This window comes from Hibiscus syriacus, unplaced genomic scaffold, assembly GCF_006381635.1.
Source record: "Hibiscus syriacus cultivar Baekdansim isolate YM2019G1 unplaced genomic scaffold, ASM638163v2 tig00110450_pilon, whole genome shotgun sequence".
NCBI lineage: Eukaryota > Viridiplantae > Streptophyta > Magnoliopsida > Malvales > Malvaceae > Hibiscus > Hibiscus syriacus.
Window position 1 is genome coordinate 5,350,498 of NW_024062743.1, and position 17,171 is coordinate 5,367,668.

The 17,171-nt window shown below is 32.6% G+C and overlaps 1 long non-coding RNA gene across 1 annotated transcript; it reads left to right on the top strand.

The window, feature by feature from the left end:
* Nucleotides 1-1,842: 1,842 nt before the first annotated feature.
* LOC120126076 lies at nt 1,843-16,545 on the top strand. Its single transcript, XR_005516426.1, has 3 exons — nt 1,843-1,855; nt 4,985-4,990; nt 16,413-16,545. It is a non-coding gene; the product is annotated as an uncharacterized LOC120126076 (long non-coding RNA).
* Nucleotides 16,546-17,171: the final 626 nt, after the last annotated feature.

The window sequence follows — 17,171 nt, forward strand, 5'->3', positions numbered from 1 at the left end:
TGCCTGAGGCTAGCTGATGAAGGAATGTGATTCCAGATGATCACGTCGAAAAATGGTGAACCAAGGTGAGCCTTCTGATTTGAAATTGAAAGTCTGGATGCTCTAATTTAACATATAGGTGAGTTTTAAAGTATGGTTTCTTTCTCAGTAACTTCGTATGCAAGGGACAATGGAATTCTAATCCAAGTGGGAAGATGGTGAACATTATTAGTTTCATTTTTTCATTTGATTGGTATCCACGTATAGAAACGGACACGGTAAGTGATCGAATCAATTTCTTTTTGTATTATGTACCCACACAGTTGATTTGCAACAGATCAAATACCATGCAGCAGGACTTAAAGTTTTCACAGTTGATAGCAAACAGATTATTGAAAACAGAAGCATCATATTTATACCACCGTTGTTGTTTCAGTAATGCAAATTGAGAAGAAATGCCTGACCTAAAAGCGATCAAAGTTTGGAGGTGGCCAGCTTTATTAGATCCTTCCTCAGAATCTTGCCTGATGAATTCTTGGGACAAAAATTAAAGAAAGAAAGAAAAAAAAGGAAAAAAAGGAAAATAAAAGAAAATAAAACAGGTTAGATATAAAAAGAAATAAAAAGAAACATTATGAAAATAAATGTTAACAAGAAGGAAAACAAACAATAAATAAGTAAGTAAATAAGTAAAAAATAAAACAAAATAAAAGGGAACAATAATAAAATGAAAAAAAAGTATTGATAATAAATAAATAAAAAGAGAAAAAAATAAATAATAAAAAATATAACGACAAGGGATCAAATTGTAATAAAAAACAAGATTATGATCGAATTTAAGAGAGAATCGAAACCTGAATTGAGATTGGGGTAAAAATAGGAGTTTCATAAAATAGGGGGACCAAAATGAGATTTTCCCATTTTTTTTTGAAAACACACGGATCCTTGCTTAATGGGTCAGGTTGCCCTCGGGTTACAGATGGGTATACGGGTCATATAAAAAAATGAAAAATAACGCTCAAACACATTCATTTTCACGTCTTCTCTCAATATGATATCTCTCTCAACACTCCCCCTCCCCGGTCACATGCAGGCCACCACCCGTGGCCGCCAACCGCCACACCGGCCGGAAAATCAAACCCAACCCAAAAAAATCTCCTCAACACACTCAACCTAAACCTGAGCTGCGATTGCGCAGAATTGTCCTTGAAAAACGTAGATCTAAGCCGAGATCGTTCGGTATCCTCACCTTTTCACCGGCGACGCTTCGGGTTTATTTGTATTTATTCTTTTTTTGCTTTGTTATCTTTGTGTTGTGTCTTTGCTTGTGAACTTGGCTGCTCGATGATGGTTGCTTTGTGTTGGATATACTCGTCTATTGGTTTCGTTTTTTTTGTGTTCGGTGTTTGGTTTACTGTTGATGTAGTTGGTTTTGGTATTGTTCTGTTTTGGGTATTTTTATGGCTCTCGATGACGGTGTTCCCCGTGGGTATTGTGTTTGATGTGTTTCCCAAACCCTAAGCCTTGATAGCTGGGTCAGGCCCAAACATGACTGGACTAGACTCTTTGGACCTCAACCGAAAAAAAGAATTTTTTTAATTAATATATAAATAGAAATAATAATAATAATAATAAATATGTCAAAAGAAGAAAAAATCTATATAATATACTTTAAAAAATATTAAAAAAACCATTTTTAAAAATTTTTTTAAAAACTATATAATATATATTTTAAAAACATTTAAAAACTATATATATATATAAGTTTTCAAAATTTCAAAAACTATATAATATATATATTTTCAAAATGTTTTAAAAACTATATAATATATAAAATTTTTTTTTAAAACTATATAATATATAATTTTTCAAAAATGTTTTTCAACCATATATTATATATATATATATATATATATATATATTAAAAATGTTTTCAAAAATTATATATATATATATATATATAATATAATATATATATAATATATATATATATATAAACAAAATAATTCCGGGCAAAAATGATTGTCTACAGCTGCTCCTATTTATCCTTTTTCGTGGAACAAAAAATAGGACAAAGACAAAAGGACACAAATTTTCGCTCGGTGGAGTTGAAAATTGATTTGAATTAGGAGTAACTCCCTCTCGAATTTAGTTGTAGATGGCTCCTCCGTCGTGAAGTTGAGCCCATCTTGAAATGATATGGAATTGAAACCGTAGTTCGGAATTTGAATCGGAATGTGGCTTCTCGTTGCCCTTCGGTCTTCTTATCGGTTTAAAGACCTTGGTTTACAAATTCGACTGGAAAGTAATGCTTTGATTCCACCCTGTGGTTGACAGGCCCTTGAGCTGAATGAAATCAAATTCAAAAGGTATTCGTTGACAGATAGATTTTCTTAACTTAAGTTATGCTGCCGGAAAACGATTTCTTGTTACTAAGGCACGACTAACTCAGGTCGTCTTCTCGACTTGAAAACCTCGACTGCAACCGGACAGTAGTGTGATTGATGTGTCATCGAGCTGAATAGAATTGAACTCGACAATTTCATTGACATATAGCCCTTCTTGCCTTGAGCTATGCTGTAAATTTGTTTTGCCTTTGAGCTGAGTGGAATCGAACTCGAAGGTTTGGTGTTTCAAGAGAAACATTTTCAAAGGTTTGTTTTGTGTGTTTTAAGAGAAATTGTCTCAAGAGAGACAAAACTTTATTTCAAGGGAAACTGTCTTAAGAGAGAAAAAATTTGTTTCAAGAGAAACTGTCTCAAGAGAGACAAAACTTAGTTCCAAAAGAAACTGTCTCAAGGGAGAATAAATTTGTTTCAAGGAAAACATATTCAAAGATTTTCTTTCAAGGGAAACTTTCTCAAGAGAGACAAAATTTGTTTCTAGGTAAACTGTCTCAAGAGAGAAAATTTGTTTCAAGAGAAACTGTCTCAAGAGAGACAAAACTTAGTTCCAAAAGAAATTGTCTCAAGGGAGATGAAATTTGTTTAATGTAAAACATATTCAAAGATTTTATTTCAAGGGAAACTGTCTCAAGAGAGACAAAATTTGTTTCAAGGGAAACTGTCTCAAGAGAGACAAAATTTGTTTAAAGAGAAACTGTCTCAAGAGAGATAACTTTGTTTTGAGTAAATTAGTCTCAAGCAAGATGACCCCTTGTTTCAAGAGAAACAATCTCAAAGGCGATATATAATCTGCTTGTTCCTGCATGTTAAAGAAATCCTTTTCAGAAGCTCTAATCGTTGACTTAAGGAAGTCAAATATGTGGATGACATGTTTGCTGTGACACTAAATCACTTCATCGGCCACAATATTCTTCTTCGTGAAGTTGAAATCGTGGATGGCTCATTCGTTGTGAAATTGAGCTTTTAATTGGACGTTCTTCGTTGTGAAGTTGATATCGTGGATGTGGGCACGATATCCTCCGTCGTGGAGTTGAAATCTGGCTTGAAAATGTTAACTGGAAACCTGCTACTCATTATTGAGTTAAGCTGATCTAGATTCATTCTGAATTAGCTCTCGGACCCATCTGAAATTGATTATGAGATATGTAGATATGTGAAGTCGGTTGAGGTGTAGCTTCTAACTGCTGAGTCAAGTAACCACCATCGATCTTTAAAGGGGCTTTCAAATCGAGTATCTTTCGTCTTGAAGTCGAAACTTGACTCTAAAACTGCAAAAAATATGTATGCAAACAAAATAACAAATGTGATGCTCTTAAGTATGCCTAAGATGCACGTAACATGAATCAGCTCTGTTTAATCTTCTGGATAAAGCCTTATTTTGTATGTCGGTCTTGTGCTCGGAATCAATCATGCCCCAGTTCCTTCTCTGGTTACAGCCTTTCACATTTGAGACTGCCCTGTTTGAAAATGTTTTTTTCTTTCTCTTATGTAGGATGGAAAAAAGGATATGAAAATAGAATAATTCTATAAAATATTGCCCCTTAATTCAGGCTCGCAATCAAATCGAATCAAATCATAAACATGAGTTCAAAGAATATCAAATGAATCAATAGCTAATATTTTCAGAGTTATAGCTCTTTGACAAATATTCAAGTGGATGAGTTGCCTTTAAGTTGACCTAAGGTTTCAGCCATAAAAAATGTCATTTTTTTTTCAGTCGTTGCAACATGGTTTTTCTTTGGATTGGAATTTTAATTGGATGCAGACAAAATGACACAACTAGCATTATCAATTACTAGACCCTCTATTTCGATTCTCTGAAATCTTCTATTTGTTCAAGTTTTGTAAGCTCCTCTAACAAAGGTAGTGCAAAAATATCGGTCTAAAAAAGAAATTCCTGAGTGCTCGTGTGTAGTTAACTATAACAGGTGTTCCTTAACTCCCTTAGTCCATCTTTAACAAAATTCCTTATTTAATTTTGCCATTGTATGGCTAGATGGATCCATAAAGCCGGGGCGTTTAACTAATTGCTCTAGAGGGACAACTTAATATCATTGTATAGATTATAACCACCTTTATCAGGCTAGCTGAATATTATCCATAAAGCCGGGGCGTTTAACCAATTTCTCTAGAGGGACAACTCAAGCTTTATTATAATCACCTTTATCAGGCTAACTGAATCTTATCCATAAAGTCAGAGTGTTAACCAATTGCTTTAGAGGGACAACTCAAGCTTTATTGTATATATATATTAATTTGGGTATACGGGTCTAATTTCTTAAGTTTGTCAAGAAGAACCTGTTATAGTCTTGGTGTTTTTGAAAGTCAAGGAATCTCATCTTTAGAGTTCAATTTCCAAACAACTGACCTAAACTAGATTTGCTTACTCGACTATTCCATATATGAAGATCATTATCATCACTGAACGTCTTAAACAAAAAATATAGAAATGTCATATGCAAAAGATGCCCCATGTTGTCCGCACCTATGCACATCTAACTACCAAGCATCTTTCATTCTTTTATGAGAGGAAAATACTATATCGGTTCTTGTAAAAGAATGATGTGGTGTTCGAACGTATTTTCTGGGTAAGGTCAAAGTCTTTTGTTTTATCGGCTTTTAATCAGGTTACTTTGTCAAAGATATGTAACTCTGAATCATTTACAGAGTTTTTAATTCAGCTGATATTCAAAGAATTTCAAGTTGTAAATTTGATTCAATGCTCAACGTAAATTCATTGAAATATCATCGTAAAAAGAAATATGTCAAAGTTCAAAAGCATGTTTCGAAAAGAAATATGAGAAAGTTAAAAAAAACAAGTTCAAACAGGATGGTGCAAAATGGAATAAATTCTCATTAGGATGCCCCATTATTTCTAAAATGTCGAAGATTAGGGCCTTCAACCGCACTTGCTTCCCATATCTCAATTGTTTCACTTGTCATGGCTTCTTATGAAATACACTCAGACGCACAAATTTCTACTTCGGGAATGTCCTTGTCTTCATCGTAAAATTCTCGCTCTTTTCTGTTTGAACGAGTGTTATATGGATGAGGTGTGTCCAATGCTTGAGGTGGAGTATCCAATGTTTGTTCCTTTCGAGAAGACATGCTTCTGTTAGTTAATGGGAATGTAAAGAAATGAACATAACAAAATGCAAAATATGTTTAAATGAATAATGCATACAATGTTTGAGGCATTGATCCAAAAAATGTGTCTATTATTATAAATAATCCTTACTGGGGACAAAAGTGTTACGTTGAAGAGACAAAAAAACTTTTTGATGGTATAGATCCCGAACAACATCTGACAAGTTGATTCATATTCCGTCCTTTCTATCACTTGTTGAATACACTGTCGAGCTGTTTCGGTTGCTCTGGCTAAGCTGTGCAAGTGACGAGCTGCTTGCCCAAAAAAAAGTTTCGAAGGACTGCATCTCCGGCTTTCACTCTTTGCTGAGCCTGTTCCTAACGAAAGTGCCATTGGAGTCCTCCATCGATAGGAACTATCCAAAGCTTGCTTCTTGAATTTGTCAATAGTGGCCTATTGTCTTTGAAGGAGCTCTCCATGTCAATGACCTTTTCTCGTCTTTCCCCTACAACCTTTGCTGGCTCAAAAAGTTGACTTTTGGCGTGCTCGGTGTAATCCCGGTCTGTTCTGAATCCCATCTGACCATAACGAGACTCATGATCTTTTCATTTCTTGTATTATAACCCCTTTGTCCATTAATACAGATTATTCATGTTTAACAAACACGTTTTTGGTGGATCAATACCTCTTTTGAAGGATGCAAATGATGAAAATAAAATAAAAGATAACAAAAATGAAAAAGAGTTAGTGAGGTAAAAATAATCAAAACAGTCATGAAAAAGTCCTACCCCGCATGATATCTACCCCACATGCTTATTATTCCTACCCGAACATGTCTCTATCCCGTAAGTTGATTTTGAGCAAGTCCTAACCACATAAATTTCTAGTTCACATGCTTTGAACAGAAAAATAAAGCAGAAAATAATTTAGGCATCCTAGGGTTTGAAATGAGGTTTTGGGGTGGGCTCTAATTCCCTGTACTCTCATGGTTTAGGTTCTAAAAGGGAACCCGAGTTCTCCTTGCTTGTGCCCTCTTAGGCTTGTCAGACCCTTAGTCTTAAGCCCATTATAAGCTTGTGTGGACTAAGTTAAACTCGAGAGGATACATTCCCTTATGCCTATGCTATGAATAAATTCACACGAAGACATAAGGTATATGAATCTCGAAGGTTACTTGCTAGGCTTGTGCGGAGAATAAATTCTCATGAAGGCATCGCTTTTACCCCCACTTAAAAAGGGTTCATAGCTCGGATATAGAGCCAGAGATAAAATCTTTTCAAAACTTTGAAATCATTGGAAAAAAATATCAGTACAAATATTTATTTGAAAAATAATCAAAGGTAAATAATTAGAATCAGATAAATAAATTTAAATTTAAAATTATTATTTTCGCTTAAAAAGATAACCGAAAATTAATTCTGGCTTGACTCACTTACCTGTCCCCAGCGGAATCGCCAAGCTGTCGAAATCGTCTTTCGGTTGGGCCTGAAATTGGGCTTCGACTTGGATTAAATGCTTAGGAGTCACCACCAGCCATTTTAAAACGAATTTAGGTTGGTCGGACACCATCTTACATGATCTGCGTTGTACCAGAAATGTGTCGAGTTCGGGAGTCGGTTACGGTTAATGAAGGATTAGAACCCTTGAACCGCCCTTTTGGTACCAATTAATTTGTCGGTTGTCGTAATTGCAAAAATTTAAAATTAAAATTTAAAAGCATTCAATTCGATTGCTCAGTTGGAATTTATCTCTAAAAAGAGAGTCAAAAATGTTAGAAGAAAAAGACAAATATTAAGTATTAAATAAATCCAAAAAAAAATAATAATAATAAAAGAAGTCAAAAAGGAAAATAAAGAATTGAACAAAAATTAAAGAAAGAAAAAAAAAATAAAACAGGTTAGATATAAAAAGAAATAAAAAGAAACATTATGAAAATAAATGTTAAAAAGAAGGAAAACAAACAAACAATAAATAAGCAAATAAGTAAATAAATAAGAATAAAAATAAAACAAAATAAAATAAAAAGGGAACAATAATAAAATGAAAAAAAGTATTGATAATAATAATAAATAAAAAAGAGAAAAAAATAAATAATAAAAAATATAATGATAGGGGATCAAATTGTAATAAAAACAAGATTGATGATCGAATTTAAGAGAGAATCGAAACCTGAATTGAGATTGGGGGTAAAAATAGGAGTTTTATAAAATAGGGGGGACTAAAATGAGATTTTCCCATTTTTTCTTAAATCACGCGGATCCTTACTTAATGGTTGGGTCGCCCGTGGGTTACAGATGGGTACACAGGTCGTATAAAAATGAAAATAATGCCCAAACACATTCATTTTCACCTCTTCTCTCAATATGATACCTCTTTTAACTCTCAAACTCTCTCAACACTCCTCCTCCCCGGTCACATGCAGGCCACCACCCGTGGCCGCCAAACGCTACACCGGCTGGCGCCCGGAAAATACACCCAACCCAAAAAACTCTCCTCAACACCTTTAGTCTAACCCCGAGCCTCGATTGCGCAGAACTAACCTTGAACGGCGTAGATCTAAGTCGAGATCGTTCGGTATCCTCACCTTTTCACCAGCAACGCTTCGGGTTTATTTGGCTTTGTTCTTTTTTTTTTTTTTGCTTTTCTATCTTTGTGTTGTGTCTTTGCTTGTGAACTTGGTTGTTCGATGATGGTTGTTTTGTGTTGGATAGACTCGTCTGTTGATTGCGTTTTTTGTGTGTTCGGTGTTGGGTGTTTGGTTTACTGTTGATGTAGTTGGTTATGGTATTGTGCTATTTTGGGTATTTTTATGGCTCTCGATAATGGTATTCCCTGTGGGTACTGTGTTTGATGGTTTCGTGTTCTGTTGGTATCATGGTTCCCCGTTGATGGTTCTCTTTTAGTTCGTTCCCCTGTGTTAATGGGTGGTGGGGTATTTATACCCACCACCATTGTTTGTCAGTTCCGATTAGCACGGTAACCGACCCGTCATTGGCCGGGGATATCAGGATGGGTCAGTCTCGATTCCCTCGGCCGAAAATCTCGGCCAGCGTGATTCTGGACGTTAGTGACTCTTCGTTGTTTGACCATGTGACGTTTGTGACTGATATCACCTTAGGGTTTCTCAAACCCTAAGCCTTGACGGGCTGAGTCAGGCCCAAACCTAACTGGACAAAACAAGACTCTTTGGACCTGAACCAAAAGAAAAAGAAAAAAAATAAATTAATATAATAAATAATGATAATAATAATAATAATAATAAATATTTCAAAAGAAGAAAAAATTTATATAATATATATTTTAAAAAATATTTAAAAAACCATTTTTAAAAATATTTTTTAAAAACAATATAATATATATATTTTAAAAACATTTAAAAACTATATATTATATATAAGTTTTCAAAAATTTCAAAAACTATATAATATATATCTATTTTCAAAATGTTTTTAAAAACTATAGAATATATAAATGTTTTCAAAAATATTTTAAAAACTATATAATAAATAAATGTTTTCAAAAATGTTTTCAAACCATATATTATATATATATTTTAAAAATATTTTCAAAAACTATATTACTACATACATACATACATACATACATACATACATACATACATACATACATACACACATACATACATACATATACATACATACATACATACATACATACATACATACATACATACATACACATACATACATACATACATACATACATACATACATACATACATACATACATACATACATACTACATACATACATACATACATACATACATACACATACATACATACATACATACATACATACATACATACATACATACATACATACATACATACATATACATACATACATACATACATACATACATACATACATACATACATACATACATACATACATACACACATACATACATACATACATACATACATACATACATACATACATACATACATACATACATACATACACATACATACATACCATACATACATACATACATACATACATACATACATACATACATACATACATACATACATACATACATACATACATACATACTACACATACATACATACATACATACATACATACATACATACATACATACATACATACATACATACATACATACATACATACATACATACATACATACATACATACATACATACATACATACATACATACATACATACATACATACATACATACATACATACATACATACATACATACATACATACATACATACATACATACATACATACATACATACATACATACATACATACATACATACTACATACATACATACATACATACATACATACATACATACATACATACATACATACATACATACATACATACATACATACGTACATACATACGTACGTACATACATACATACATACATACATACATACATACATACGTACGTACGTACGTACATACATACATACATAAACTCCGGGCGAAAATGAGTGTCTACAATATTATTTTATCTGTTTAATAGAAATGTAATACTGCACCAACCAAGCGATATTGGGGTAAAGAAATTATTGTTATTCCTTGAGTTATTCGGTGGTAAAATAATAATTTATTATATTTGATATTTATATGAAAAATTATCAACTAGAAATGATTTGCATAACATCATTCAAACACCGTAAAATATTTTTTGAAAATTGTTTATAATAATTCATTTTACATAAATCAATTTTCAGGTAATTCAATTTATGTAAATTATTTTTCATAAAATTAATTACAATGTATAGAGTAAGTGAAAATGATTTACACAATATCATCAAAACGTCTAAAATAGTTTCCAAAATTTGTTATTCAAAAAATATAATTTATTTTACGTAAAACAATTTTCAAATAATTGATTTTACGTACATTATTAAAAAAAACCAATTACAGTCTATTAAACGGGCCCAATAATAATTTTAGTCTTTTAAATTTCTATAGTTTATTAATTTAATTCTAAATTAAATTAATTTAATAAATTCAACCTTTTATATTTTAATCTTTGTCACTATTTTATAACAAAATATAGTGATCGATGGATTTAATAGTATAAAAATTTACAACTTTAAATAAAAAAGATTAAATTTATTAAATTGTTTTTCAATTAAACTAAAATGAGTATAATATATAAATTTTAGTAACTAAAAATTATTAAAATAATATACATTAAACTTTTATTTTAATTTTAACAATAAAATATTTTATTTTTAATAATATTTAAATTGTATAATATGTTTATAAAGTTTTATAAATAAACTTATAAGTAAGTGACCTTATGTGTAATTTATCCAATTTAACATGGTAAGAGCGTGAACTGTGAGCAAAATAAGCTCTAGTTTGACTGTTTTAAACATAACCGTAGTCGGAAGCCACCATACTTGGGAAAATAAGAGTCGTTTGAATTTGTTTCAGTCAAGCGAGAAATTATGTACATATTCATTTTCATGCATGGTTGTTAGTTGGCACTCCATCTTTTCTTACCTGTTTTTATATGTAATTTAATTTAAAATGATATTCAATTTGGTCACATTTTTGTGGATACAGTATCACCATTGCAAAATAGGTTTATAGTAGCATTTATAGTGACATTTTTACTCTAAATGCCACTAATTTTATAGATATCACGGCACGCAACAAAATGGTAATGTTAGAGGCGTTTAGTGTAAAAACACCGTGATAGACTCATCTTTTGTGATGCTTTTTTAGTCAAACGCCGTAATAGGACTCATATTTAGTGATGTTTTTTTATTTAAAACCCGTAATTTTAAGTAATTTAGCTGCGTTTGTAAAATTTAAGTATTTTAGCCCCAACCCCTTTTTCTTCATAACCTGTTATCCTCAAAGGGTTCTGCCGTTTACCCCTTTACCCACGAAGCTGGGTAGGCTTCCGACGTTGGACGCCATCGTGGGCTTCACCGCCATGCACATCAAGACCTCCTCACCGTTCCAATATAGCCCCGCCATCCTCGCCTCCAGCACCATCGCGGTAAACATCCCAACCGAACAGCGAAAGTTTACCCACAAACACAAAGTCATGCCCACGTGTTTTCCTTCGTAGCTTTTGTCTGTGTTTTTCTCAATTCCAGGCACGCAACTTTAGTTACCACTCTCTCTATCTTGGTTTGCAGTTGTCTTTTTAAATAGAAAGAGCAGTAGTGGAGACTCCTATTGACAACTTGTATAAACATAGAATTATAGAACTAGAATATCCTTTGCTAATTTTAGTCCTAGACCTATTTGGCCAATTTCTAAGCTAAACTGAACCTAAAGAGCAATGGAATTCAAAATAATATTTAGGTGCTCTGCTTAGACATTTCTTAAGGCATTACTGTCAGCTACTGTATCTAGGGTGGGACACGGGGGTCGGCACTTAAATTTTTAAACTTGAATTTTGGAGACACTTGAAAAACGTTTGAATTATTTCCTTCAGCTTTGACTGAAACAACTTATTTTTATTCTTTTCCTTGTTAGATCACGTTAGCTGCAGATAATATTTTTCATCTTATTCTGAATAAGACTTTTTCCCCTTATATGATATAAATAGGTGATAATTGATGTAAGTAGTCCGGAAGCTAGTGTAATTGAACAGGTAAATATTTATAGTTTATAAACTGGCCTGTTTTTGGAAAAGTTAATACTTGATAAGATCTTAAACTGATAAAATTCATGTCTTCTTCAATTTATTACAGACGAAGAGACCAGGACAAGTCGATTGAGCATATTTTTCAAATATCCCATGAGAAAACAAAAGTACGGGTATGAGCCTCATCCTTAAGATGCGAGTCTGATGAAAACCATTGAAAGCTTGAAAGAGAAAGGCTTCTTAAGCGTATGAATTCTCATTGTATTGTCCATCTTGTTGGTTTTGGAACATGATGATTCTAGTAACAATAGCTATGAAACACCCCAAAAACCTCTATATCATTATTCATCGAGAATAACTATATTATATCTCACTTTAGTGTTTATAAACTTTGATTTATTTTTGTTGTTAAGTAATTTCATTTAATTCATGTCGTAATTAAATTTCAAGTTTGTTGTTATTGGATAATGTTATATGATATTAAATTTGGTTAATAAAGAGCAGAAAATAATATATGACAAACCAGATAATCTTAGCAGCGTTTATAAAATATGCCACTAATGGCATACACATTTTCAACATTTGTCAAGCCACTATATACATATTCAATAGCGGCGTTTTGGTAAAACGTCACTACATATTACAACCTATAGTGCGTTTGGGCCAAAAAGCTACTATATATCATGAAAATTAGCGGTGTTTTTTAAAATCGCGGTGTTTGTTAAAAAAACCCGCTATATATCATAACAATTAGCTGCATGTTTTCCAAAAATGCCGCTATAGATATCAACATTTTACGGTATTTTTCTTCACAAAAGCCGCTAATAGTTACGGTGGCCATTTTAGCGGTGTTTCTTGCAACGCTCTTGCTATCCCCAGTAAGTTTTTTAGCAGCGCTAAAAACTCCTCTATAGGTCTAAAAAATGCTGCTAAAAACATGTTTGGTATATTTGTGATTATAGGTGGGTTGCTAACTATGGTATCTAATATTTTCTTAATATGAAATAATTATTTTAATTTAATACAGAGAAAATGTTACCTTTCTTAATTTGAATCAAATTCACAATATGGTAATTAATTATAACTTCACTCTAATCAAATTTATTTTTATCATTATATCATAAATTTAGTTCACAAATTCAAATCCTTCCATAATCATATATCTTCTATATACATAAATATGGACGTTGTTAAAAATTCTATTAGGAGCCATGGGTCAAATTTTAATTTACCAATGAGTTAATTTATAATTTCACAATTTCTTAATCTCAATTATACATGTTACGCATATATGATATTATTAATTTTAATATAGTATATAAATTTAAAAATTGTAATAGAAATTAAATTAAATAAAACAGGGTTATGCAACACTAATATAATTTTTTTAATTTCAATTTAAAATATAAATAAATTTGAAAGGTTTAAGGCACGTATCTTTAGAAAATAAATTTCTCTACTTCATTTGCATTCCTTCCAATCAAGTTTTGGCTGATTTCACGTTAGATGTTTCTTCAATATGTAAGAATGTCCTACTCGAAATTATTTGATTTAACTATATATTGCTTAATAAATAAATAAATAAAAATAAAATCATTGTATTTTTAAATATATATATATATATATTATTTTTATGCAGTATAAAATCTTTAGTAGATGTAAACAAGTACTTATAAATAGAGAAAAAAATCTTAAACTTAAACTATCAAATGAAGCCACATTGCTGAAAGTTTGGACAAATTTGTAGCCACTAAAAGTTGGTTATGATGTTATCCACAGGTCAGAGTGGTTTTCGAAATTTGCGGATCGGTCTGATCATTGTTTTCTCTCGCTGGATACAACAGGAACCAGCAAAATCACGATTCCTATGCTTCCTGTGCCTATTTTTGTTTCGAAAATAGGTGGGCTCACTAGTAGAAAAAACCCTTTAATGACGTACATTACGCGTCATCTATGGGTGAGGATGACACACATATGCCTGACGTTGAAGCCATCAACATGAATTTTTGATGACGCGCAATTGTGTGTCATAAATCTATGACACGCATTTATGACGTGCATTTATGACGCTCATTGCGCGTCTCATTGAAGCCCCCGTCATAAATGAAGATGACACACATTTGTGTGTCATAAATTTATGACACGCATGTATGACTTACATTGCGTGTCATTGAAGCACATGTCATTAAAAAGATGACACACATTCTTGCGTCGTGATTGTATTTCGTCAATTATATATATATATATATTGTATAATTGACGAAATAATCAAACTAAATCACATTTAATGCCTCATAATACTAAATATATATATCATATTATATATAAGCAATCCATTTGCATACAATATATTCGCATTAAGTTATCAAAAATATTGTAATCATATGTCGATACAAAATATCACGACATAATAAAGTTCTACTAATATGCCCTCGCCATCCGGGCGTGTACACAAGAAATCATCATGAAGTTCTACTAAAGGGGAGTCTTGTGAAAAATCAAAAGTAGCATGGTACTCCAACATATCATCAGTTTCACCATTTGCTCCATACTTGTACATCTTATGTGGTGTGAAGCCGACAACAGACAAATTCACACCTTGTCTACCTAGCAAAAAGAACACAACTTGGAAGATTCATTGCATACTATTAAGTCTGTTAACTAGTTAAGATTCTGCAGAACTTTGATAAGTTAGAGAACTACTAATTGCAATACAATTCTCCCAAGTTTCAATTCATACCTTCTACATATCTGATCCAATGGAGTGTGGTAATGATCAAACAGTAGCCAGATACCATATCCAAGCTTCCAGTGCTTCTGCAACTTGTATTTCAGAACCATATTGTGTCATTGAAGCACTAGCGCTTTCTGAACCATATTGTGTCATTGAAGCATCGTTATTCTCACCATCAACTTGATCATTCTCATCCTTGGGAGCAAGAACTCGTTCTCTGTAAAGACGATATTCAGGCAAATTGAAATATGACACATGAACTAGACAAACTAAGTTTGGGGGAGAAATTATAGAACTAACATGATTCCTAAAATTTTATGAAGCATACCTAGGAAAAGAAGCATGATGTCTTAGAAGTGGAGTACTTCTTTCACCTTTACCATAATGCTCCTCCAAATATGCAAATTATCGTTTGAATCGCTCAACGCCACTATTTTATTGAAAAAAGAAAAAGAATACCGTTATTTGCAATGCTAGAAGCAAATGTTATCAACTGGAATTTAGAATTTCCAGACCCCACCCCCTATATTTCGCTTAAGCACTACATAACTTGAAATGAGGATTCGATCTACAAAACCACTCAAAAGTATTACTTTACTAAGCTGTATCTAAACTGCATAAGGTCAATCTTGGACATCATATTAAGAAACAAGAGGATTTTTTTAAAGGATATTAAACAACAAAAGTTAAGAGCTTGAAAGGTACATGAAGTTGGTCTGATCCCCATCGCGGAGGTGCTCCTGCAATATCTAGGGATGATACTCTAATATCTGTTAGCCACAAATTGGTTAAGCTATATGATAAATAGAAACCAGATAATACCAAAGCAACAAATGTGGAGTACCTCTCTAAAAATCATCTCTCTAACATCATCTTTAGAATGATTGACGTGTATGGATCATGATCCAACCATGGATGAGTTGACAATAGTTCACGGAGGACAGGTTTGAAGTCATCCTGTCAAATTGGAAAGTACAGAAGAAATTACGTTTAAACATATACTATTAGACTATAGACAAATAATGATGTTGTTTAAGCTCTCCAAAATGCATAAATACATGAGTGAGGTATTTGAGATCTCAGTTGGCGTTTACTCTCCGGAGAGAAATAAACCACCTAAAATGATGCCCTAGGACTACATTTTGGTCAGGTCCCAACAATCTATAAACTAAGACCAATGAAAGTAGTAACATACCTTGTGTGATGATCTAAGTGATATCAAGGAACAAGAATCCAAAAATGGATCTCAGGTAGGTCAAGGAATTAGTTTGCCTTCTCCATATTTTCTGCAGCCTCTTCCATGAGGTCATTAATGTTTCTACCTTGAAACATGTCTGAATTTCAGGGCTGGGAAAAAGTCATGAGGAATGAAATGAAAAAATGCCCTGAGGAAAATGATGGATGAAGGATGATCCATGGCATTGCGGATTAGAGTGACTCTTCTTGAAAGAAAGAAGAGGAAGCTCGTCACATGCATGGAATAGAACTCTGAGGAGCTCCTCTATTAGATCCCAAGAAAATCCTATGCCAAAGAAAATGTTGAGTATGGGGGCTTATTTTTTTTAAATAGTTTTCCTTAAACATCCTAGACCCCCAGTAAAACTCAACAAAGGATGATTGATGCTGCTGAGTCGTGTACTATGAGGTCATACTGCTGTGCAACCATCATGATAGGGACCAACACCTTAATTCTCTGGAAGTAGGATACTTTTATTTCATTACAGAAGGAACTTTATCTCACCGCGAAATGTGCATACATATTGCTCTATATTCTAATTTTTACAAGCATTTACAATTAATGCGTGTTATCCTTCTGTTAAGCATTCAAATTAAGCTATTTTTTAATAGTGTACCAAGATTATACTTGCAAAATTCAAGTTCAACAAAAAAAAAATAGCTTGGTTTCATTTACACATTGAAACTAAAAACCATGTGAAATAGATTTAAACTGTGATATAATTAATAAGAAAACAACCTTTTAAGGTCAAAATACTTTCAAGTTCTGACACCTTTATAACCAACGCATCCAACTAAATAGCACCAATAGCATGAGAAAATTAGTTTAGAAAAAGGAGCTGGAAATGATGCTCACGATTCTCACATGGAACCAATTGCCGATAATGAGAAACAATAGTCACCAAACTTCATATCTACTCTTTCAACTCCCAAATTTTCTGAAGAGACGTTCCAAATCAGACTGGCGTGCATCATACTCAAAGTTTCCACAGAAAATGGGTCTCATGTTGCTTGAGCAAAAGAGATGACAATATCCCATCAGTATTTCACACACAAAACACATACATGTGTACAAGCACAAACAAACTTATGA